Source organism: Bombus impatiens, unplaced genomic scaffold, assembly GCF_000188095.3.
Source record: "Bombus impatiens unplaced genomic scaffold, BIMP_2.2 scf_0739, whole genome shotgun sequence".
NCBI lineage: Eukaryota > Metazoa > Arthropoda > Insecta > Hymenoptera > Apidae > Bombus > Bombus impatiens.
Window position 1 is genome coordinate 973054 of NT_177158.1, and position 24092 is coordinate 997145.

General features: G+C 36.8%; 1 protein-coding gene and 1 long non-coding RNA gene across 5 annotated transcripts in view; one reads left to right on the plus strand and one right to left on the minus strand.

Annotated features, from left to right (window-relative positions):
- Positions 1-24092, plus strand: part of LOC100746351 (nucleolysin TIAR) — a 589230-nt gene that overhangs the window by 365591 nt on the left and 199547 nt on the right. The gene's annotated exons all lie outside the window — the stretch shown is intronic.
- LOC112213526 lies at positions 1810-5951 on the minus strand. 4 transcript variants are annotated; one of them, XR_002947409.2, is made up of 3 exons: positions 5619-5951; positions 3035-3228; positions 1810-2694 (listed from the first exon to the last, which is right to left on the minus strand). It is a non-coding gene; the product is annotated as an uncharacterized LOC112213526 (long non-coding RNA). The 4 variants fall into 4 exon arrangements; XR_002947410.2 differs by having other exon boundaries at positions 5615-5951; XR_002947413.2 differs by having other exon boundaries at positions 3035-3201; positions 5619-5950.

Sequence of the window (24092 nt, forward strand, 5' to 3'; positions counted from 1 at the left end):
TCATGTATTACGTCATCAACTGGTTGGCGATGCGCTTTGAAATTAGTGGCGTAACGTGGTCGAGTGTCTCACTACGGACTAACAATGTCTGTCGCGTGCGCACACGCGTTTATGCCTGTCTATTGTATTCATTTACATTCTGGCAATTTCAAACCAGCGTTGATACCATCTCCATTTTCAATTAATCCTTTAACAACGATGTGGAATATTCTGACACGGAGGATTACGCGCTTCGGTTAGTTACCTCCGATGTACATTCGATGTACAGATGCTTATTATTTCGTTATTACCTTCAACTTTATTAGATTTATTAGGTGTATACGGGACTGTCGTTTCTTAGAGATAGAAAGATAGGAAGAAGTATAAAAGATGAGTTAGAAGGGCTTGAATGTATCACTGACAATAATGTTTTAAGAGATATAACTACACGATAACTAACGCGTTCGTCTCGAATAAAGAATCAATGACATTTGATTACGTCCTTCTCAATATTACTCGATATTTATCTGAAATACTTTTCGATGTCATGAATAGTATGTTTAAAAAGTAATATTCACTGATACACGCTGCACTGTTATGCGTTTGAAATCCAGTCTAGCTTAAGTGGAAATCAGGCGCACTAAATGCATATAATTAATTACACATGCGTTATTAACACATTATACGCTTTAATAACCAATTGTATCTTATTGAAATCACAATTAACACTAAGCAATGGTATTACATTTTCAAACAAAAATCTGTCAAAAATTAGAGGATCTAAAACAAGTAATAAAATACTTCTATGAGGTTTCCCAATTACAAACCCAATTTTATTACTACATATTGGCTTAATCGGATCATAACGTGCTATTACACATAGCTATGATAATTATAAGGAATAAAATCGGAGCAATTTAATTTGTTTGTAATTTTGTCCTTAAAATATATTTTTCCAAGAATCAACGAATGTTCAGATACTTTTGAGCGATAGTGTATACTTATTACTCTCATTCTTTCTGTTATGATAAAATAATCTACGTAATTGCAGTGCAGTTTATGCTCATCTATGAAGAAGGAATGGTGATTATTTGCGTTCGCTTGTACACAATAACGCGACATACTCAACATGGAGTTTTCAAATAATAATAGACCGAATAAACTAATTAACGAACGCATACGACACTCTTCGAAAGTGCACTGCTGCCAGTTGTTTTGCAATACAATACCTATTACTGTCGTTTGCTCTTTCATGCATTCACACCTACTGCTGTGTCCACCTACGAACTCGCAATTGCAGTACAGTGCTGGTGACATTTCCATTTTCAATTAATCCTCTGATGACCGCACAAAATATTTTGTTATTGAAAATTACATATTCTGATAGTTAACTTCCCGCGCGCAATGGCAACGCCATAATTTCTTTATTAGAATTTTTACAATAATTTGATACAGTATAAGAAAAATATATTTCCATTTCGAAAAAATTTATTGTTTAATGTTGTAGTGTTGTCAGCTTATTAATTCCATCTAATTAAAATAGTTGTATACATGCGTATTACATTTCTTTAGGAAGAAAGGAGAATATTTCATAGTACTATTATTAATATTATATATTTCATAACACTATTATTAATAATATTATATATATAGCATTAGATATTGATATATAATATTATTAATATAATATTAGCATTTTATATATAAAATGGTTTGTTTTAATAACAATTTTATTTTGAATTTAAATTACTTGAAATATGGATTGCAAATTTTCAAAAATTTCGAATTTCATGTGCATGTTCATACATGTAAATAATACTAGGAAGTTTATAATTTCTTAAACACTAATTCTATTGACATATGCCTTTCATTTTCTACGCATTATATATTATATCTTTTTAGAAATAAAGAAATATTTCGTGACATGCAAAAATCTCTCATAACAATTTCACTTTACATCCAAAGTACGGTAAATTTTTACATAATTTCCATACATGTATTCATATTATAAACGATACTAAACAATTAGCAATGAAAGGACATTTACACAAATCATTACACGAAACTTACATAGTTTATACTTTACATAACAGTCTATAATCGCTAATTGTGTAATATGTAACAACTAATAATTCGAAATTATCTATAACGCATCTATATATTATTAGTAGCCATTGTAATTACTACATCATTGTACTAAATATACAATCTCCGGTATTGTAAATTAATCTCGAATCCTTCAATTATTTCGCATATATACATACAGTACATGGTAAGCTCTTGTAAACGCGAAATTACATTTTGCATATCAATGCATTCATGTATAATAAAATTAGTATTATTACTAACAATAAGCTAATATAGCTCCAACCACACAAGTACTTTAAAGGAGCAGCCGTTGAATTCATAGTTTTAGTTCAGTTTTAAACCTCTTACGTCTAATCGAGAGCTTGCACCTTTCATTTATCCATACAGTGGTTTATTCTGACATAGTTACTTTACTGCTGTTCATTTACCATTGTAAATGTAAAACGGTATTGCAAATAATAAGAATGAAATGCGTGTACTAAACTGAAGTTTTCGTCTTAATTAATCAGTGTTAAAAATGCGCTTCCTCAGTAATTATCGTATTACTTGCGATTATCCTTTGGGCTTGTTGCAATCATAATGCCGTCAATTCAGATATCCCAATTCGAAGTGACATTATAAATAGAGCTGAAATCACAGAATCAGTTTTTATACTCTACAATCTACTCGATAATTATATCCAACGTGAATTTTCTAGCCAAGAACGTGAAATTCGAGAAAGTTCTGTTCTACCAATTTCATAGGAAAGTAAGAAGAACAGAAAATAATAATGACGAAAAAGAAATTTCTCCTCTGTACGATTCCAATTTAAATTCACTGGTAAATTATTTAATTTGCCAGTCACGGGCGCTCATTTGTACGGAATGTAAGTCCAGTTGCGGTATGTTTGCAAAATCAACCTTGTAACGCGGTCGAGTATTTCGCGATAGTATAACAATGTTTCTGGCGTGCTGGTTCGTTTACTCACATACGTTTATACCTGGCGCTTCGATAATCCACATTCCCAGTAATTTTCAAGCGGCGACAATGTCATCTCCATTTTCAATTAATCCTTTGATGACAACGTGCAATATTCCGGCGGCCGGGTTTACCCAATTTTCCATGGTTACCATTCAACGTGTTCGCAGCAAGACCCTTCGAAAAAGTTTATGAAGAGTACATCTAAAAGTTTGAAGAATAGATTTAACTTTCTTAATGGAATTCGAATTCATTTGCATAATTCGTTATTTTATCCATCCATTCGTTTCCTTTTTGCTCCTTATCGAACAGATTTCGAGCGGTGCTTCTTCGGTCAACCAATACCTTGAGATTTATGTTCTGATCAAATTCAAAGGGCCAGAAGATCCTGTCAACTCTTCGGCTTATGAAATATTACCAGCCATTTATGTTTGTCTTATGAAATTAGTTTATTTTCATGGTACGCGTAACTCTGTATTCATTTTCCTATAAGAGTAACACGTCATGTGCGTCTTTTTACATAATTGAACTAATATTTTCCAGGTCACAAGCTGGAAGTTGTATCGATAAATACCTTTGTATGATAGTCATAAATTTGTTAGTAAAAAGAAAATCAAATTTTTACCAACAATTTTACAGAATGTAAAAAGTAACTAGGTTTTTAAGCGAGTTGCCAATTCAAAAATATTCATTGGCTCCCATTACGTAACTATTGTGACAAATTTACAAGATCTATACAGGCCATTGCCTTACGCCTGCAGCAAATATTGAAACTTTGACCTTTTTAACTTTTCTCAAAAATCTCCAACCCATGTATTCTACATATTTTTGTCAACTTATATTTTATTTCTTTTAGAATTATTACCAGTTTAACTAAATCAGTACAGTATAGTAGAAACATCATCGAAATTGGCAATCGAATGATCGAATAATCGAAAAAATTTAAGTTAACTATCTAGTTAATGGAAGCTTAAAAAATAGATATTTAATCGGAAAGGCAGTGTTTATTATAACCGAATTGTTAATTTTCATGAATCACATTAGAGCGTTATTTATTTATAAACAAACCGTTAAATTGCTATTCATCAGACTGTTCCGGTAACATTTTTCGCATATGGTGTTCTTTCAAAGTTAACAGAACGTTCGAAACCAAACAGAAAGAATAGTGAACAATATATACCTACGCGTATACGTAATTAACTATTTTCAATATTTGTTGAGGAAAGAATAAACTCTTGTTTGATTGAAATCTAATAACGGCACAAATTAAGTATTCATCCGCAATCTACAGTCTGTTTGGAACATTAGTGTTATGATACAGCCAATGACTTGATGACAATAACGATCGATGCATATTCCGTACACTATACCTGATTATCTGTCATTTTGCATTAATACATATCCAGATCGCTTCGATGGTGTATCTATGGATTTGACTAGTTATTCATGAATCATATAAACTATAAACAGATTCAAAAACATATAATTTAAATGCAAAAGTGATGCACTACAACATCAAATATCATAACATTTCCCTTCCCTCTTTATCATGTTCCACTGGAAAATTATATTTTCTTAAAATCTACTAAATTGTTGAGATATATCATTCATGATTTATGATTTATTGTGATACCAGTCTTATTTTGATACAATTAAAAATAAATGTTAATAGTAAAAGGTTTTGTAAGAAAGTGTTAACACTTTAGAATGTCACGGCTGAGAGATAAATGTGTTATATGAAATAATTAAATGAAATAACTAACAAATGTATCCCACCAAATTTATTATTCAAGGATAGTTCGAGTGCTTAAAATATTAAAATTTTACTAAATTAAGTATTCAGTACATATATTATTATCTTAAACGTGTATTTGACTGTATTTTAGAACGCATATACATTACATGAGACATTCCTGTATGATGATGGGAGGGTACGACCTCAGTTCTAACGAATTCATGAATCCCACATGAGAAATGCAACTCAAAATGGACTAGTAAGATTAATTATCCGCGTTACGTGTATTTACAGAGCAAAGGAGTAATATTACAACAGGGGATTAAAATGTTGTAAAATATATATTTGATGAGAGATTTCCACTAGCTTAACTATTCCAATATATCATTTTAAACATGGCAAAGGAATTTTTATAACAGAGTATTCAGAGACGAATATCAAATTTCGTGTCTAAAACGTATACGCACCTCAAATTACTTTCAATAAACACGAACTAATAATTTTAGATTTTCATGTTGCTTTAGTTTTGTTTTGTGGTTGATCTTCGGGTTTCGGTCGCGTCTTTAATAGTACGTTTGCGCTTTGTTTCAACGTGACGTTTCGTGAACGCGTCAGTTTAAAACACAACGGAAAGGAGTATTAAAAAACGATCGAAACCCGAAGAACCACAAATACGTGCGTCACATAAAGTAATAACTTAACCTTTTAAGTCTCTCTGGCATGTTTTCTAATTTAAAATATATCTATTATATAAAAAGCTGCATTTCGCTACTTTTTCTATTATCCAATTCATAAATCCAAGTTCCATTCTCATTAAATAAGTGATTCAAAAGTTTTGAACGTTGATGTATATACCTACGTAATATATGAACGTCCGCCATCCATTATCGGAATCGTTGCTCGTGACGCAAGCAGCAGCAAAAGAAATCTCACGATTAATTAGTCGGAACCGAGTGCGCAGAGGAGACGGAAAGAAAGAAGCAATCGAGCGGCACCGAGGGCTCCGACAATACCGCGAATTAAATATTCAACTCTCACCCTTGACACGGTGACGCGCGATATTAGCGTTATAACGTGGTCAAATGTTTCACGACGGAAATGACAACGTGTGCCGCACGCTGGTCTGGCTTGGGCTCACGTTCGCGAGCGCAGCTGCACGCCTGTGTACGTGGCATTGTGTCGACTGTTAAGCATTTGATACGGCCGCCTTCCTGTCGCGCGTCCATTGTCGTTGGCCCGTTCGCGACGTAACCGAGCCAGCCGGCTTCTCGGTGTGCGAATCACCCAGTGATACGATATGACGATGCTCGCTTCTGTGACAGCGTTTCCCAAACTAATTTACTCGTCGTACGCTCCTCGAGCCTTCGCTCTTTCAGTTTTCGAGCAATAGACAGTCGAAATATTGTAGCCGATGTCGTTTTATTCCATCCAATTTTATCATCTATGATCGAATTTGCCTGGGTAATTTTTTTAATGGATAGTGGAAGTTTTTGGATAATATTTGTGTACGTTACTAGTTAAACGTATCCGCCTTATTTTTCACGGAATATAATTAAATTGCATGATTTCTTCATTAATCTATATATCCCTTTTACTCGTTGATAATATTCAAAAAATTGAAATTTGTTAGACACACGGTTAAAACATTTGCATTTTTTTATCTTGTTTCTTTTTTTACTTTTTATCGTGTTCCTATATCGTTAAAAAGTTACCCGTTTCAACTTTACGCCAGTCATTCTTAAAACATTAAAAGTGTTTTTGTTTGTTGAAACGATAACGAAATTGGAACACAAAAATTTGGATACCGTAGCAAGGTTAAGACGGGTAAGCTTTTTTGCATCCCAGATCTATCGATTCGCCATGTCATATACGTGCAATCAATGCCTCCACATTTATGAGACATCGTCATTTGTAATCGATACTATTATCAGAGTATAAATAATTTCATTGTAGTAATTTAATTGTCTTGCATCTTCATTCCACCTGCTCCCTGAAGTGAAACTAATAGAGGTAGAAATATGCCATTGTATAGGATGAAAGATCCGCAGCGATGGAATTTATTTATGTATTAAAAACAGAATTGATCTTTTTCTTTTTTGTAGCAGCATTGATCTCAGAAAGCAATATAATACTTTATGAGCTTTAGGTTTGATTATAAACAAAAATATCTACAAGAATTATTACTCCATAAGATATTATTTAATGTACTACTATAATTTCCGACATATGATTATTTTTAATACCAAATTTATTTTTATTGTTTACTTTGCTTATTTTATGATTATACTCTCTTCAAACTCAAGAAATTATTTAACAGCAGAAGAACAGCAATTGAATATTCCTTCAAAAACTTAACAGAATTAATTAATAATTTTCTTAATTTTTAAAAACAGTTTCAAATGCAAAAGTGCATCACATAATAAAAGCTATTTTTACATTAAACAAGTAGAATCATTTTGCAATTTAGAGAAATGTTTAATAATGAATATTTATTTAACGAAGCACATTGGGAAGCGCTGGCATATAGGTGTTTCATCCAGTTTGACGTTTGTCGGTGTACGCCTTTGTATACACGGCGCACATTACCGACCACTGTTGCATGCTTTATAATGACACGAGAATGTGTTTGTATGTGCTTCTTTCTTAAGCTAGGTGGTCGAATGCTTTTCAGTAGAACTCCAGCCGCTTTAGCAATGCCTACGATATTCGGACAATTTTTGCGTCGTTGTGTTCGTTTTCACGTCGCGTGTACTATGCCTTCTCATCTAACATGGTGTAGTCTTCACGGTTCGTGTTGATAGGTAATCGATTGATTTCAGTGATAATATTACACGCCCTGCCGCGTCTCTCCTTAACGAACCAATACTGCACGTGTACCCCTTTATTGGTGACGATAATTGATTATTTTAAGACTCTTTGCCAATTATGTTCCAAAAATAATTATAGAATTGGTGAAAATCGTGCAACAATATGTTTTTCGCGTCGAGTGCGTTGATCGTATAATTTCAGTGAGTTTTCTGTCTATTTGAGTTTGTTAACTTTCGCAACGTGTCGCAACGTTGTATAGATTACGCGTAACTAAGTAACGTGAATACGTTATTGTAACACAGTCTGTGCTAGTGTAGTTTAACGTTTCGTTGTCGATATCTGTATATTTTTGCAAACTTATGCGCTCGTCACTTTGGAAAATTTGTGAAATGTTCGCGTATAATAACGCTGTGTTAATGGGTTAATTACCGTGCTATAGGGCAATCGACAAGAAATCATTGCGCAGCAACGAGGTTTCGAAAGCAAACACGCTCTCGCGATTAATAGACAGACCTACGTTCCAGTCAACAAATCACTAGAATATCTATCGTAATTACACTGTACAGGATACAAATTGACCAGTCCGCAGTTATAGGTCGATTTTATTTGCTGTAGATGTAAAATATGCGGTGCCTTTCCCATTTCTGTTAGCGTTCCGTGCCGGAATATTAATCTTCGTTTGTCGGTTGGTTTTTATGTCGTTGCAATTTGACGTGAAAAGCATTGTAGTTTTCTTCGTGAATTTCTTTCGCCCCGCTCTCTTACGCTACGTTTACCGCTCTTTCGGAACCGATGGATCGAACTTTTTAATAGAATCTTTGTATTCGTGTATCACAAATTCCCTGGTTGAAAAACGTATGTGTTCGCTATTCAAATGTATTGCGACGTATTAATACGAGAATGAACAACATCGGGAATTTGAATTCTTTAAAAGGAATGATGGACGACGAGTGCAATAAAAATGTGTATGTTTATAATAAAATACTAGTGGAAATGAATTCACAGAATATGAAATACAGAGTATGAAATAACTAAGAACATAAAGTACACGAAAGAATTAAATATTCAGTATTATAAAAAATTGTGGATTCGGATAAAGAAAGATTCATAAGAAATTCATTTTATCTATACAAATGTTTAGAAAAAGTAGAAGTATCTATACACGTTATTGTTCATTTATACAGACAGTAAAAATATGCGCTAGATTATAAAAAGTGTGTAAGAAAAACATGAGAGGTTTATTTTTGTCGATTTCTTTATTTATGTATCACTTGATGCCTAAGAAAGTTGGAATACGGATAAGTCGTTAGATTCAAAGATATAAATAGATAATAAATTTATGAAATTTCCTAAAGAATCACGAATATATTTAATATTTTAATAATTAATACTTTTTAGATGGCGATTAGAATTCAAACATAAATATCTAATCAATCAAATGTGATATTGATCATTGATTAAAATTTGCAATCATGTTTTTCCCTACGGTATTCAAATACAATATAATTCTATTAAAGGTGTTAAAGATTTTAACAAATATATTTCATAGTTATCAATAGTTACTGGTCATATTGACATAACGATAAATATATAAATGAAAGGATATTTTAATAATTGTTGTATAGTTCAGTTTTGTCACAATTATAAAAAAGGACAAACTATCTATGATAACATATTTTTCAATAAACTATCAATGCACAAATTAGTCCTGAAGAGTGCTGCAGTTTAACAATATGTACGCAAAAATGTCATCTTACTTGTTGCATTTTTGATGACGCATTCAATTTGATACTGTATCGTAGTCCTTTCATGGTTCACACCATTCACGGCTCAAAATGGCATGTAATCGATTCCGGCGATAATTATACGCGTCAATAGTTGGAGCATGACCATGTGACGTTCATTGTTTCTCAGCATGATGATTTCTGCCGGTAATGATCAATAATATAGAGAAGGATATGGAACGCGTCGGAAATAGGGCGTATAGAGAGAAACAGTGTGAAATGCTAGCGGACATGAAACTGCCAATTACTGAAAACGCGATCAAGACTGATGGCATACAAGTAAAAATTACTGCGGAATTCGTTTTGCACCGGAGAACGTATTTCTCCTGGTAATTTTGAATTACATCGTTCTGAAACATTCATTGCTGAGAAATGTTCACTTCCCGTCATAGTCAAGATACAAGTCATTCAAATTATAATACTTTCTTCGTAATAAGTCACATAAATTTTGAATTGAACAAACGATAATGACAAATATATTAATTTCACATATATTAACTTTGATTCATTTCTTAAAATTCGTTCGGAAGAACTTCAATATCAATTCTGTTCGACCAAATAAAGCTACTACTTTCTCTCAAGTACTTTCTCTCAAAAAGAAGTAAACATTTACATAGTGCATTTGTTTCTTTTCAATATCTTAAAAGATAATTGTATTCAAACGTAACACACTGACTCGAGTATGACTACTAAATTTATTACGACGCGCTTGATATCATTCACATAATATTCAGAACGTCAAGATATTGTAATGAAGTTAGTAAACCTAACTTAAAGCTAAAAATACCTGCTGTCAGCCTTATCGCCGATAAACTAAAAAAAAAAAACACAATTCTTGCATGACCTGTAAGCTATAAAAGAAGCTCACAAAAAGAAATAGAAGCATGACAATTTCATAAAAACTTTTCGCGTACGCCCACGATCGTACGAGAACGTTACGATATAAGAAGAAGGAGAGCGCGGTGCGTTCTCGAGACTTTTAAGTTCATTTCCTCAAACTACGAAAACCGTTTAAAGTACGAAAACCCTAAAGCTATCCAAGCGTAAAGCAACGACGGCGTAATCAAATGGAGACCACGTAAGCGGTCAGCGATCGTTTTTATCTATCCGAGTTTGCGGCATGCAATCAGTGAGGCGCCCGTTGACTCGTGACGCTTCCGGTCCAGGCTTCCGGTCCGTGGAACCGCACCGTTTCCGTTCGGCTGCCCAGCCCACCGATCTGGCCGGTCGTCGTCGTATATCGTGGATCCGTGTCCGAGAAGCACTATCGAAATCAGTGCCAGCGTCTCGTCAACGTGAAACACAGGCGTCATACCAGTTCGATCCCCGGGGATAATCGAGTCGAGTGATTTTCGTTGTTGTTGCAGAGCAACGGCGTGGCGCCTCGTCTGCGTCCGTTCTGTGTCGATCGAGGATCGAACATCTAATGTACGTGCCAGAAACGAGGTTACGCGCGATTTTCGAGCCAATCTACGGGCACCAGACGATCTGGCTGCTTGGAAATTGATCGGCTAACAAGTCGCCCGAATCGTATGCGATACTCTACGATGTTCAATTAGTTGCAACGTGGAAAATACATGCATGACGCGTGTTATAGGCGATAATTGTGTGCGCAGTGATTTCGTTCCTTTTTCGTTCTAAATTTCATGGTTCTTTGATGAATTCGTTCGAGATGGATGAAATGGTTATTGGAGAAAGGATGCGTCTATACCGGAAACTACTTACAAAACGATCGTGATCGCTTAACAAGCCTTCTTTAAGTTATTTATCGCTGAAAGTTCTTCGCGAAAGTGTTGAAAGTTACGACTGATGATGGAAATGCATCGTTTTACAGTGCTTTCGATTTTTATGTCTCTCTGTCGCGAAAGTTTCGATTAACGAGTGCTTCTATTCTCTGAATGAATTGTATACCAATCTCAATCGAACTGTAAGGAATATCGGCGTTGCTGTGAAAGACAAAATGCAGGGTATTATCGGTGTTATCGAAGATGGTTTAATAGCATCCATTATCTTTATATCTTCGTCGCTTTTTCCAGAGAATATCAAATATTATTGAAAATTATTCGTAAAATTTATTATCGTGAAATTTATGACCATACCTCCGTAATGATATTTTACAATGAATACTTTCCGTTAAAGAACATATATCGAATAAATATTAACAAGTATAAAGAATGAACATGATTATTATTAATATCTTATCTCGTATTCAGTTCAAAATTACCAATTATTATTCTTGGAATATTTAGTTGAATCAGGCAACGATACACGAATACAAAGGAAAACTTGAAAATCGAATAAGAGAAGCTTATAAAGCCATGAGATACGATAACAGAGTATCAAGGAGTACATTACCGTGCTAGATAGTAATTCGAATCGATTTTCAAGCAACAAAAGCCATTCACGATTTCAATAATCGTAACATTACAAACAGGCGATTATTCCGAGAATCTCGCGCTTGATATTCCACATTCGTTGTATGACGACGTTGGAAGAGCGTCCTGAACGGTGAGCCGAACGGTAAACAGCGTTATGCACGTTTCTCGGGCGTTAACTGAACATGGGGAAGCGATGAGCCGGTTATATTGCTGAATATACACCTAAAGTTTGGATCGCGATGGCTGACCGGTGTTCTAATCTGGCCGGAGGTCAAACTGGATAATCAGCGTCGATCATCGTCGAGCGAGAAAAGTAGTAATCGCTGAACTAAGCAAACCGGCGCCGATCCCCCGTGTGTACAGGTGTATGTGTGTGTTTGTGTTGCGCTACGTTGGACGCGAAAATGGCGGTGGTACCGGGTAAGAATAAATTGAAAATGGGCAGTGCGGGCCGATACTACAGCGCCTATCTCATCTACGACGTGGCGAACTCGTGCCTGGCCGCGTTGCACGCCAAGATGCCTCCTCCGGTTGTCGTCACGCGAACCAACCCTCCGTCTCCTATGCACGTCCAGAACCCCCGTAAGTTTTCTTCGCTTTCTGTTTTCTATTTTCCATGGCAGCTGCTCCGCCAACGAGAGTGTGTTACGTCGAAAATCAACCCAGTCGCTAGCTACGTTTCAGCCGTCAGAATTTTACCATTGTGTCGTAATTATCAAGGAAATAGCAGTAGGAAGGAAACGATAGGCAGGTTATTCCGAGATAAAGAACGGGTTTCGTTTCGTGTTATGACCGCTTTGTCTGAAGTTTATGCAGCAATTTTGTATTTGATAGAGAAAAGTTGGATATAAGATGTAGGAAGATGAACCCATAGGGTTTCGAGGCAACACCTATAACATTAAAGATTCAATATTCAAATGCGCTTAGTGTTCGTAAATGATAGTAGCATGTTATAGTAATGACTAGAGTGGTAATACTTTTCAACGCTATAACCATAGTTTATATCAGTAACGTAGTAGTTTCCTGTAGAAAAGAACTACTACATACAAAATAGTGATAAGTACAGCGATAGTCCGAGATAAAAAATGAGGAATATCAATATAGACCAATTTAGCATTGTAACACAAGGTTACTGATTGTGGTCTTCCCTTTTAAATTAATATTTTGTGGTTTTAAAATGTCGTTATCAGGTTCTGTACGTTTCATTTTCATAGTATCAAATTTTGTTCATATAAAGGTACTATTCTAAATAACACGAAACGTAATGTACCTACTTGGCTGTAATTAATTGGTATGTAAATGTTAGAATAACGTGTTAGAACAATACGCTGCTTTTCGCAGTGTAGTGCAAATATTTGACCAAAATTTCTCGAACGTATCTCGATAGAAAGCTTCGTAATACCAATTACCTTCATCCTTCTGAAGAAATTAATCTCATCTTCTCTTTAACGATACCGTTGACGTTAAACCGGCTAACCGTCGATTCTGAGCAAACGCGATAATATCAGCCACGCTAACTCTCTTCCAATCCCCTCAGAGTTGGGCTTTTCTTCTTCGATTCTTTCGTACGCCTACTTGCTCTCGATGGGCATCTCTCTTTTGTTCTGTGGCAAGTGGCGCGCGAGGCAAAGAGGTAAGAAGGCATAGGTGCCGGCGCAGGAAAGGGTGGAAACACCCTACGAGACGGGATAGCGTGTCTGTTTTGATTTATAAGAATTCGCCACGAACCTCTAACCTACCTTCCTAAGTCTGGCCTCACTCCTGCCTCTTCTAGATCGAGCTAGATCAACTCCCCCACCACCCGTTGCACCTATCTCGCGCGTGAATAATAGGCAGGTACCCAACTACCCGTCTTTCCGTTAACCTCGCCTCGTCCTTCACGTCTCCTTCTTCTTTTTCTTTATCCTCCCTCTTTGCCACTGTCTCCCGTGACGGTGCACCGATCATTCTTCTCCACGGACAACGGACGAGTTTCGCTTCGTTGTCGGTCAACTAAACTATCTATCAACGAACGTTTCGATCGTATAAGCCTCGATATAGAGTATGGTGGAATCTTTGGATGATATCGTGGTGGTCGTGTATTATGTACGTTGTTGTCCAGTTTCGGAGTGAGTTTTAAAGCGAAGCTGTTACGAGTCTCGCTCAACCGATCGAAGGCCAACGTTGCGTCGAGGTAATTGTGATTTATTTTTTCAGCCAGTTCACGTTGAAACCTATTGAATTTGTGTTTTTTTCTTTTCTTGTTACTTCTCCTATTTAGATAAAGAGAGTAAATATGCAATGTGATACAAATTAATATATGCAGAGTTTTGGAAAATTACCTCGTTGGTATATTAATATACATATATATCTCCAATATCTTTTTATATTGGAATTATACGCAGATAATTCAAGATTCTTTATTGGTATAATAATATCAAATATTTAACTCCACTTGCAGATGTTGAATCGGGCTAAATTTTCATGCATAAATGAAACTTAGCGGTGAATTAAACACGCTTGTGTCATCTTCCAATAACAATGCATCTCATTTATATTCTATCAATGATCCAATTTAGCTCTTTATAAGCTCTTTGTATAATTCTTCAACCTTTCTCTTCATCTATATATGGTTATTAATTTCTTGTTACGAAATAATCAATTTGACGTCGAGTATTAAGCAACGAATTGCTAATCATTTAATTGAATCTTTATTACTCTCGAGTTTTCTGTTCTCAGTAAGTAAAAGCGTGTGAAATTTAATTCTCAGAAAGTAAAGTCCTCGTTAATTTTACCAGTAGATCAATAAACTTACTCCTACAAAACTTCTATTATGATTTTTACTTTTTTTATAAGTATATTACATCTACTTGTATTTCTCAGAAATATATTATTTTTTGCGTGAATATTTCATATAGAAATTCACGGGGTACTTGAATACTTGTTATAAAAAATTTTCATGGATACATGGATACATGGATGCAAAACTTTTCGAAATTTAATTAATACTGTAGTAATCATGACTTGGTAAAGTTTGAAAAAAATCCGGACACGTATTGCAATCGTGTATTTGACAGATAGATCTGACAAGGTACCTGTTAAAAAAATGTACCTTTTTCTTTCGATTCTATTTTCATCATACTTTACATATATTCATAAACTTCGAAACTGCTTCAAGTTTCATTCTTCGGAATAATGAGGTTACAAGAGACATAAAAATTGTACAAAGAATTCTGAATACACTTTCTCACGCGTCGTTTCGTCGCTTCCTACGAAGGAACAACACCTCGATCGACATTCTAACAAAATTTCAGGAAAACCGTTCGAATTTGAAAAGAAAGAGAAAATAAATTTGTCGAAGCAGTGAAACTTTCCTTTCCCCGTTTTCCCTTGTTCTTCGTTCCTGCATCTCGTGAGCGCGCACCGATCGTTCTTCTCGTGGACGACGGTCTATGTACTTCGATCTCGTCATTGGTCAACGGGACGATCTATCAACGTTTGTGCCAGAACAAGAACCGTTACAAAACATTAGCGAGTCACGGAAGATTTTGCATTGACGTCTCGCAAACGTGTACATATATCGGGACGTGTCATCAATCTTTTTACTTTAATGCATGCCAGTTAGACTCCCTGTGCCGTAGTCGAGACGAGTCGCGCAATGCTCCAGAGATGATGTTCGTCCATTTTCAGATGTCACACCCTAGCATTTGTAAACGTTACCGTTTGTCTGTCGTAATTAAACAGTTTTACGTAATGAGCTTAGCTCGCGAGCCTGACATCTTAGATTCTAATGTAATGCACGTTAGTAACTGACATATTATTTTCGTTTTACAGAAAAAGGTTAAATCGTGTATTCTTTAGCATCGTCAACGTAGGGAATTGAAACAAGAGAGAAATATTCTAATTTAATTTCTGTATACATTTTCCACGTTACAAGGTGCTAGAATAGCTCTATGCTGATTTTTCAAAATCGTTTGAAAATCTAACTCGCATTTCCTCTCTTTGCAAAGGGAAATAATGTAATAATATGTCGATTTTATTTTCACCTCGCAAAACGAGAAAATGGTATTGAACGCGTTTCGAAATATAGAGAGTAGTGCAAGAAACGTGTTCCAAGTATATTTTAATGTTTCTTGTTAATGTTATGAACGTGTGTACGGAGACAACATCGTGCTACAGCGTAGAAAAGTCGTTGAAAAAAAATGCTCACGGTGATCTAGACGAGGAACAAATACCGTTATTGGTCGGTGACAGGAAATGAAATGTCTACAAACTTTTTCGATATACGCTTGTCGACCTACTTATTTTCTGAATGAAAGCTTTCATAGTTGCACACCGTACTAGCATAATACAGCTGTCGGTTTTAATCTATACAATTACCGACGCTTCTAAAAAAAAAACTTTTCGTCTTCATACACGCCTTACGTTTTCCAATAATGCATCTTTGAACGGTTTCGATTTATCGAGGTTCACAGAAACGCACACGACAAAAAAAATTTGTATTCAGGTTCGTATTTTCATGCCTAAAAATTAAAAGTGATCTTCCGTTACGCTAAATGGTATAGACGTTTCCAATTAGTTTTTAAATCGCACAATTTCAAGAGATTATTTTATGCTTTATTAATACAATGTATTCACGAGAATAAGAATGCGTTAAGAACCCTTGAAACGTAAAAGCGTTACGTTAAATTTCACCCGAGATACTTGGTCCATTTTATACTATACTATACATATACGTGAATTCGTGGAGCATTAATTTGACTTTTCAGCGTAACATGGTAAATTGTTTCATTCGTTGGTTTTGAGAACGATTACCTCTGAAAAATTTCAATCTACTGTCTGAAACATGCTAAAACTTTTCCATCTCTGTTACTTTCATCTCAAAATTTATTTAAACGATATGATGTAGCATACGTTTGGAGCGTTTCGCATTGGTGTTATTCCACTGTTATCGACTTTATTCCTCACTCGAGAAATCATTTTTATATTGTACCATGCTAATATAAGTTTTTATCCTGAAGACAAATTTTATTGCGTTTTAGACAAAATTATAGATAAGTTTTTGTCGCTGGACATTGTCAAACAAGAACTATGTTTAACAAAGAGATAGAAATAATACAGTAACAATAGTATTGTGAGAGTCACCCTTATTTATCATCGAATCATATACACATATAGTCATAATCGTACAAAATCTTATATGATATTTCTTACGAGCGTTCTTAAAGAAGAGACAGTTTTCTAAAGAAACTTTCATATGGCGGATAATTGTGGCAAAGTGATAAAAACGAAGCACCCTACTTCCTCTATTCCCCAGACACGGATATATCGTTTTGACAAAAAGGGAAAGGTTGTATCACGGAATTCGGTAATGAAGCTAAAAAGCTTTGAACATTGAACATTCGAAGCGGGCACTGGCAAGCTGTAAAGCGAATTAATGTGTTCTCGTTATTCGCGTACCGTGTTTCACTGTTAACTCGTAAAAAATTTTAATCCTTCGGTTAAGCCGTGATTGAAAGTTCAATCAGAGACGAAAATTGCACTTTGAGTAGGTACGTGAAAATTCTACAGGTCGTGTACCGGCTCATAAACAGAAAACGATTCCTCGAGTCCGAGACGAGTGTTGGCAGCAACGCGTATAACCAGCTTTCGTGCACGTTCAAATTTAGATAAAAATCAGCAGCTTTATGGCCGGTAGATTTTTTCGTCGATCTGCCCGGCGTAAATGCGAGGGTAGTTACGAAACACCCGCCGTGCCCGCTGAAAATAACGAATTAATAATGAAAATACTTTCGTTTGAAAAGGGCGTGTGTGAAGATCTTAATTTAAATGAACAGTAAATTTCCGATTGCGCGGAAGCCCGATATTACGTACAATCCGGCCACTGTCGCCAGCCGGTTCGTATCGGTAGCTCGAATTATTACCTTTATCTTAATTAAAACGGAAAGAGGTCCGTGAGCCATGCAGGTCGCTCGTAATGCGTCTTACTTTGATTGCAGAAACAATACCTTGCTAACCTCGTGGTCAACGATCTATCTATCGCTTTCATACCTAGCAATTCTCATCTTTTCTCTTATTCAGATATTCCCATGTACCCTAATGATTCTATTAAGTTGTCAAATTATTTAAACACCCACATATTTGTATCATATTCAAGAAAAAATTTGTATATTAATGCTTAATATTTAGATTTCAATTCGTTTCTTTTTTTTCGCTGTTCGTAAGAGATTCTTAATAAGAATTTCAAAATTTGTGAAATCAAAATAACGATTAACTGTTAACGCTTATTAGGAGAAGACCATAGTGTCAGATGACTAATTTTAATGAATATGTAGCAGTGGTCAGAAACTTCCTGCCTCTATATGGAAGTAACTTGGAAAGAGAATCTAAATACAAGAGTTTCGTTTGGTGTCTAAACACTGGGGCTCTCTGTCAATTGCCATTGATAATTTTTGAGTTTTGATCGTAGCAATCATATTTGAAATATTTCTGAAATCAAATACTATTAACTAGAATATATGACGATCAATAATTATCTCTATCTCGAAAATTCGACAAAACATAGAAACCAAAAGTTCAGTATACATAATCGTTGTGTAAATATGAAGTTTCTATAGTATCAGATATTTCACGCGATCGTATTATCAAGCATTTTCTGCGGATTTCGATTTTCGTTATAAATCGGGGGCATCGTTCAATTTTCTTCGATGCAAATGAAAAACATGAAAATGCAAAGTATTCATTATTGAAGTTTCAATATCCACCGGTAAAGTGTTGCACTTTGTTCCAGCCGGTCTCTCAATTTAATCGTGCTCCCGACTGTACATTTTAAAATAACAATCCTATTCCGGGCCACGAAAATTTTATACTCATACTCTCAGATATTTGTGGGGTCAGGTCAGTATTACTCCCTCGGGCGCACCACGGCGGTCCCCTTCTACGTAAAATAGTTGCGCGCAAACCGTTCGCGAGAAATATAACACTCACTTCCAAAAAATCGGTTTACTACTCTGACGATAAGATAAAACTGGACGTCGCATGCATTGCGCATAATGTGTCTCTTTCGTTATTGCGCCTTAAACGCAACACGTAGACGACACTTGATAAATTTTCAGAATGCTGCGAAGCGTACATCTAACAAGTTTGTACAAGACATTAACGAAAATGGTCTTGTCATTCTGAAAAAGTTTCCATAAGTGTTTAAATACTTTCGCGAGCCGTCGTGCGTATATAGCAGATGTAAGATTGTAGGATTGCTCCTTTTTTTTTAAATTTGTCTACTTAAATAAAAGCCATTAGCCAAAACAATATCGAAAGAAAAGCGTAATGAAAATGTTATTCGTATTCTCTAGAATAACGCAAAGTAACGTTCGTATTTCAGAGATGAACCGTGTGACAGATCTCGTAGCACGTAGTAGAATCGACGATTCGATCTGGATCGATTCGTACAGTAGATTTCTCGAACTGGTATCGAAATTTCATGATGTAACGACATCTCGGAAGGTAACAGCGTTTGGAAAGCATCGAGCTGAAATGTATTGGCGGCATGGGTGCATATATCGAATGTATGGATGGAGAAGCTTCTGGTCGGTTTGTATCGTAGGGTCCCAGTCAAACGTTGCCCGCTTATAAGCTCTCTCCTTGGCATGTGAAAAAGAAGGTGCGCGATAGAGGAAGGTGAAACTATCCGCGGACGCAACAGTAACGAGAAGCCGATGCTCGTTTTTCAAGGAACGAGTTTCAGTTTGACGTAATGGCGGACCGTAACAGCAATTTTATGAGATGTGAAATTAACCCTCTAACTGACTGGTTCGGACCAGGTCAAGCCGAAATCAGTTTGCGAGACGAAGATTCGAAAAACCGATCGTGTATCGGGTCAGAAAATCAATATCATTGCGAGTTCTATCTAGCGAAAGCAAAGGGAACGTTTCAGCATGCCAAATGGAATGTTACGTCCGCGTATTGATTGACGCTGGCAAAATAGGGGTTGTACGAGAGATTCGACTCGTACAGTTATTAGAGTCCTACGAACTATTCGATTACAGGAATTTCATAGTTCGCTGCTCGCACCGCCACCGTTTTATGTAACTATTATTATACCTGTTAATTCGACTGTTCCGTGGCTGTTTGCGCGGAAGCGCTTGCCGTTGCTTATGCGGGACGACCGTTCCGCCAGCCAACCAGCGATGTCGTGCGTTAAACGCCTGTAAATTAAATAAGCCCGCTCGAGAAATAGGCTTCCGACGAAATCTCTCGAGGAAGTGTGATTAACTGGATTTTTTCGAGCAAGCGGTATTAACGTCGCGTTGAATAGCATTGCGCGTGTTAAGAAGGATTATAATTAGATGTGCTTTGAATTACAGACTTCGTCTCGTTGTTTTCTCCGCGATCTTTGTCAATAAAATGGAGTTGTTTTTCCGTCGAATGTCGGCGTGATGGTGTTTGCTATTAATTTTGTCAAAAGAGAACGTTACAAAGGAGAATGAAGTTTGGAGTTGGATCGCGTAATCGAACGCCTGACTGATAAGTCATTAATGTTAGGGCCGGGATACTTGGAATAAGTTTCAGTTTATTTCGCCGGCGAATAAATTTAATTTCCTCGAGTTTAAATAAGATTTAACCAACGAAACGTCCACTTTGTTTCCACCCTCATTTAACTTTGAAAGCTTAAATTCCGCGCTTTCGAAAATGATTAGTCGTCCCACGAAATTCCCAGCTTCTGTCCCGTCTGACGAGACACTTCTATTCAGAAACTGCTTTTCATATTACTTTCGCTATATTCCAAGATAAAATTAAAAGAAGAAGAAAAAGCGGTCGGAAAAAAGGAAAACGTCGTTGGTAAGAACAACGCGTCGTACTCGTAAGAAGTTAATTTCATTTCTGTTGCAACTTTCTTCGTGACTAGACGTATTCCCGGAGGACACGCGCGGATAGAAATACCGAATTTCCAGCAGACAGCTTAGCAATGTACTCACATGGATTAAACGGAACCTTTTTACATTATCCGACTACCGTCAGGAACATCCGGCTTTTTTGTTTCGTTCCGCCCTCGATCTTGCATCCACGTCGCCCTTCCATCATTTTTTTTACGTTCGTTCCGCTCCCGTTTCCCTGCCCCACACCATCCCCGTCTGGCGTAGCGTTGATCTCTTCTTTACCTTGGTTGGGCGTCTTATGGTCCACTGCATCTTGCAGATTCGTTTCCTCGGCTTAGCCGTTCTTGCCGGATCCAGCGCTGTCGCTTAATTACCAGCCGTTTACGTCTTAATTGTTAATTTAGCGCGTTACGTTATTCTTCGCGGTGCTCGTTAAAGGTGAAAATGCGGGTCGGTTACGTCGCTAGACGGGGAAATGAGATTTCTCTTGAGAACCGCGAAACGGAAACGAGAGAAACAAGGACAGTACAGGGCGGACCGAGCGAAGAAGAGACGAGAAAGAAAAAAATGGAAGAACGCTGCACTTTAACGCGACTATGCCGTTAATGGAACGTTGTAAAATGTATAGAAGAGCGAGAGAGAGAAAAGAGTGAGAAGTATAAAACTCCGGCTGCGCGATAAGAACGGTTGAAAGATAACAAGTTTACTGCCAGATGTTAACAAGTGTCTCGTTTTGAGTACTTTTCGCGAATGTTCCCGATTGCTGCGCGAAACCTTGCGAAAAGTCGCGCCAATGAGGGAAAATATTTAACGTACAATGCCAACAAACGAACTGCGTTCGTGCTTATCAGTAACTTTTGTTCCCTTTCATATTTCTAAGGTAAGATAAACTCTGTGTACAAAGATGAGTCACTGAATAAGTTATGTTCAATATAAGAAAATGAAAAACGTATGAAAGAAACTCTTTTTAGCGTCGGTATGAACTACGAATTACTAGTTTTCATGATAATTGTCAAGAGTTTGTATACATCTATCGCAGGAAAAAATTCAACTTATGAATTTGTGGTTTCTTCGATGTATTCTAACGAGATTATTTCTTTATTTTCAAGACTTCCCAGCTTGATTTTACGGTATTTGTGGTATCGTGCAGAAAAAATGGCTAGTTCCAAATTTTCTTGCAAAAATTGAACGTTGATAACTGTTACGTCGGGCGACCCTCTACCTAGACCAGGTCATACACCGTGGGTCAGACGGGAACCAGATGTCCGCTCATCCTTGCTGCGTACCCTCAATAGTCTTAAGGACCCATCATAAATCCCAGTAATTTGCTAGCTAAGGTCCTTCAGACCCAACAAATATCGTTTTTCCAAATTATTTTCTAAAGACTATTGTCTACTACAGCTTGACAAGGGAAAGTTAGTTTTTCTCACGTACGATGCTTCCTACTAGCAACTTTCTATCGAGGTCGGCTAAGACCCTTCCTAGTCCACCAACCTTCGTTTATCCAATCAGGAGTAATGTATACTGCCCTCACTTTCCTGACCAAAAATGTCACGAACAAATCCGATGGGCCCGTGCACTAGACACACCCATCGCTAGCTTTCCTCCGACACAGCATCGTCACTGTACTTCACTTCTTCTACACCGCTGGAAAAGTCAACAACTAAGTACAAAAATCTAACGCCTAACGTCTAAATCTAAGCACAACGCTAGAGGAGTATAATTCACATCAACTATCTAAGTCTGTTCTCGGGAATATCGAACATTCATTTCCTCTATTCAGCATCCTCTAGTCCACTAACATATTAAATTCAATTATAAGAGCCTTGTTCTAGTGTTTGTATATCTATCTTATCTTCGTGCGACAAGTTGTTATCTACGATTTATACCTACTCAACGGTGTAACTTAAGTGTTGGAAATATATAATTTATAATTCTGTGAATCATAGTGTTATACTAACTGAATCACCCCTATTGTCTTAACCGAAATCAGGGGATCGATCAACTCGTGGTGTCGATTATTATAATCGTAACGGGAATTTGCGACTCCCGTTGACGTCTCTGTTCGCGATTACGTCTACCCGCGATTGGTCGAAAATACAATAATTGTGACACGTAGGATTAAAGTACAATTTTGATATTTTAGCGCTGTATTTGACGAATTGCCTGATTCGCTGTTGTGTTTGTTATTTGTACTGAAATACTATCCAAAATGTACACAAAATATTGTTATTTTCCATTTCATAAATTTAAAACAGTAAAAATTTTATCTGTAACCAGCTGTGTTAGAATTAATTGAAACTTCAAAATTAAACAAACAGTCATATCCGTAAAATTTTAATACTTCTGCTATGCTAACAGTGAAAATTAGTGAATTTATTACGAAACGCATACTTTATTATTTAATAAACTCCGTCTATAAACAAGGCATACAAAATTCGTTCATTAGTTAACGTATTAATAAAACCAAAAGCGATGTAAACAGAGATTTTACATCAGGTCGACTACCATTCAAGGCCACGTTTCACCGTGGAAATTTAATATCGAGGCCTATTCATTATTATGCTTTGCTGGGCATGCTCCTTAATTACATCACTTAATATGTACTCAATACGTAACAAAATGCGGCACAAGTGCCAGCGGCAAGTCATCGAAGTTTCTCAAACGCTTTGCCAGAGATTCGATATAAGTATTCCAAAGTATAGTAATTCACGTTCCTACCTGTGACTGCATATCGGTGGTCAAGGTCCTCTTCTCGTTAGGTTAGACAGTGGTATTTTCCCTATATATTTCAGGGTCGGTGAAGAGTGCAGGTGCTCTCCTACCTCCGTCTCTGTCTTTCTCCGTGACCCTTCGCCGTTCGTTCTATCCTTCTTCGTCTCGCTTCTTGCGCAACCCACAGGAGAATATTTTGGTCACGTAGCAGCCATCGTTCTCTCTCAAATGCCGGAGCTTCCAAGCTCCGCGCTCAGTGCACCTCTCTGAGTGATATTTTGTCATTTAATCCTCTCTCGATGTTGAACGCCGTGCTCCTCGACGTTCTTCTCTTCTCCCTTCGCACGGTCTCTCTAATTTCCCGGAGAAGACACGTCGACTATTATCCATGGGCTGCTGGCATGTCCTTTGCTATGTCACCCTTGCCACCCGGTATCTATGCTGCCCTTTCGTAAAGTTTCCGAAGGTACATTGGTCTCGGCAGCAGGGCATCGAACTCCCAATCCTCTCGTTGAATCCCGATGGCGTAACAACGGCTTGTTCTGCGGGTTACACGAATGACCTAGCGACGATTTTTCTTCGCTGGATTCTGCCCTTTCCCTCCATCTCTCCCCCCTTATCACCCTTCCCCTCTGTTTTGCCTCTCTTTCTCTCTCCTCGTGCCACCACCCTGGCTCCACTACTTTCTCCCTTTCTTTTGGTCTTGTTCTTCTCCTCTCGTCTTTCAAACCATGTTCTCTTTCTTCCACCATTGTTGTCTACCTCCATTGTCATTCGTCGCGCGAGCGGCTCG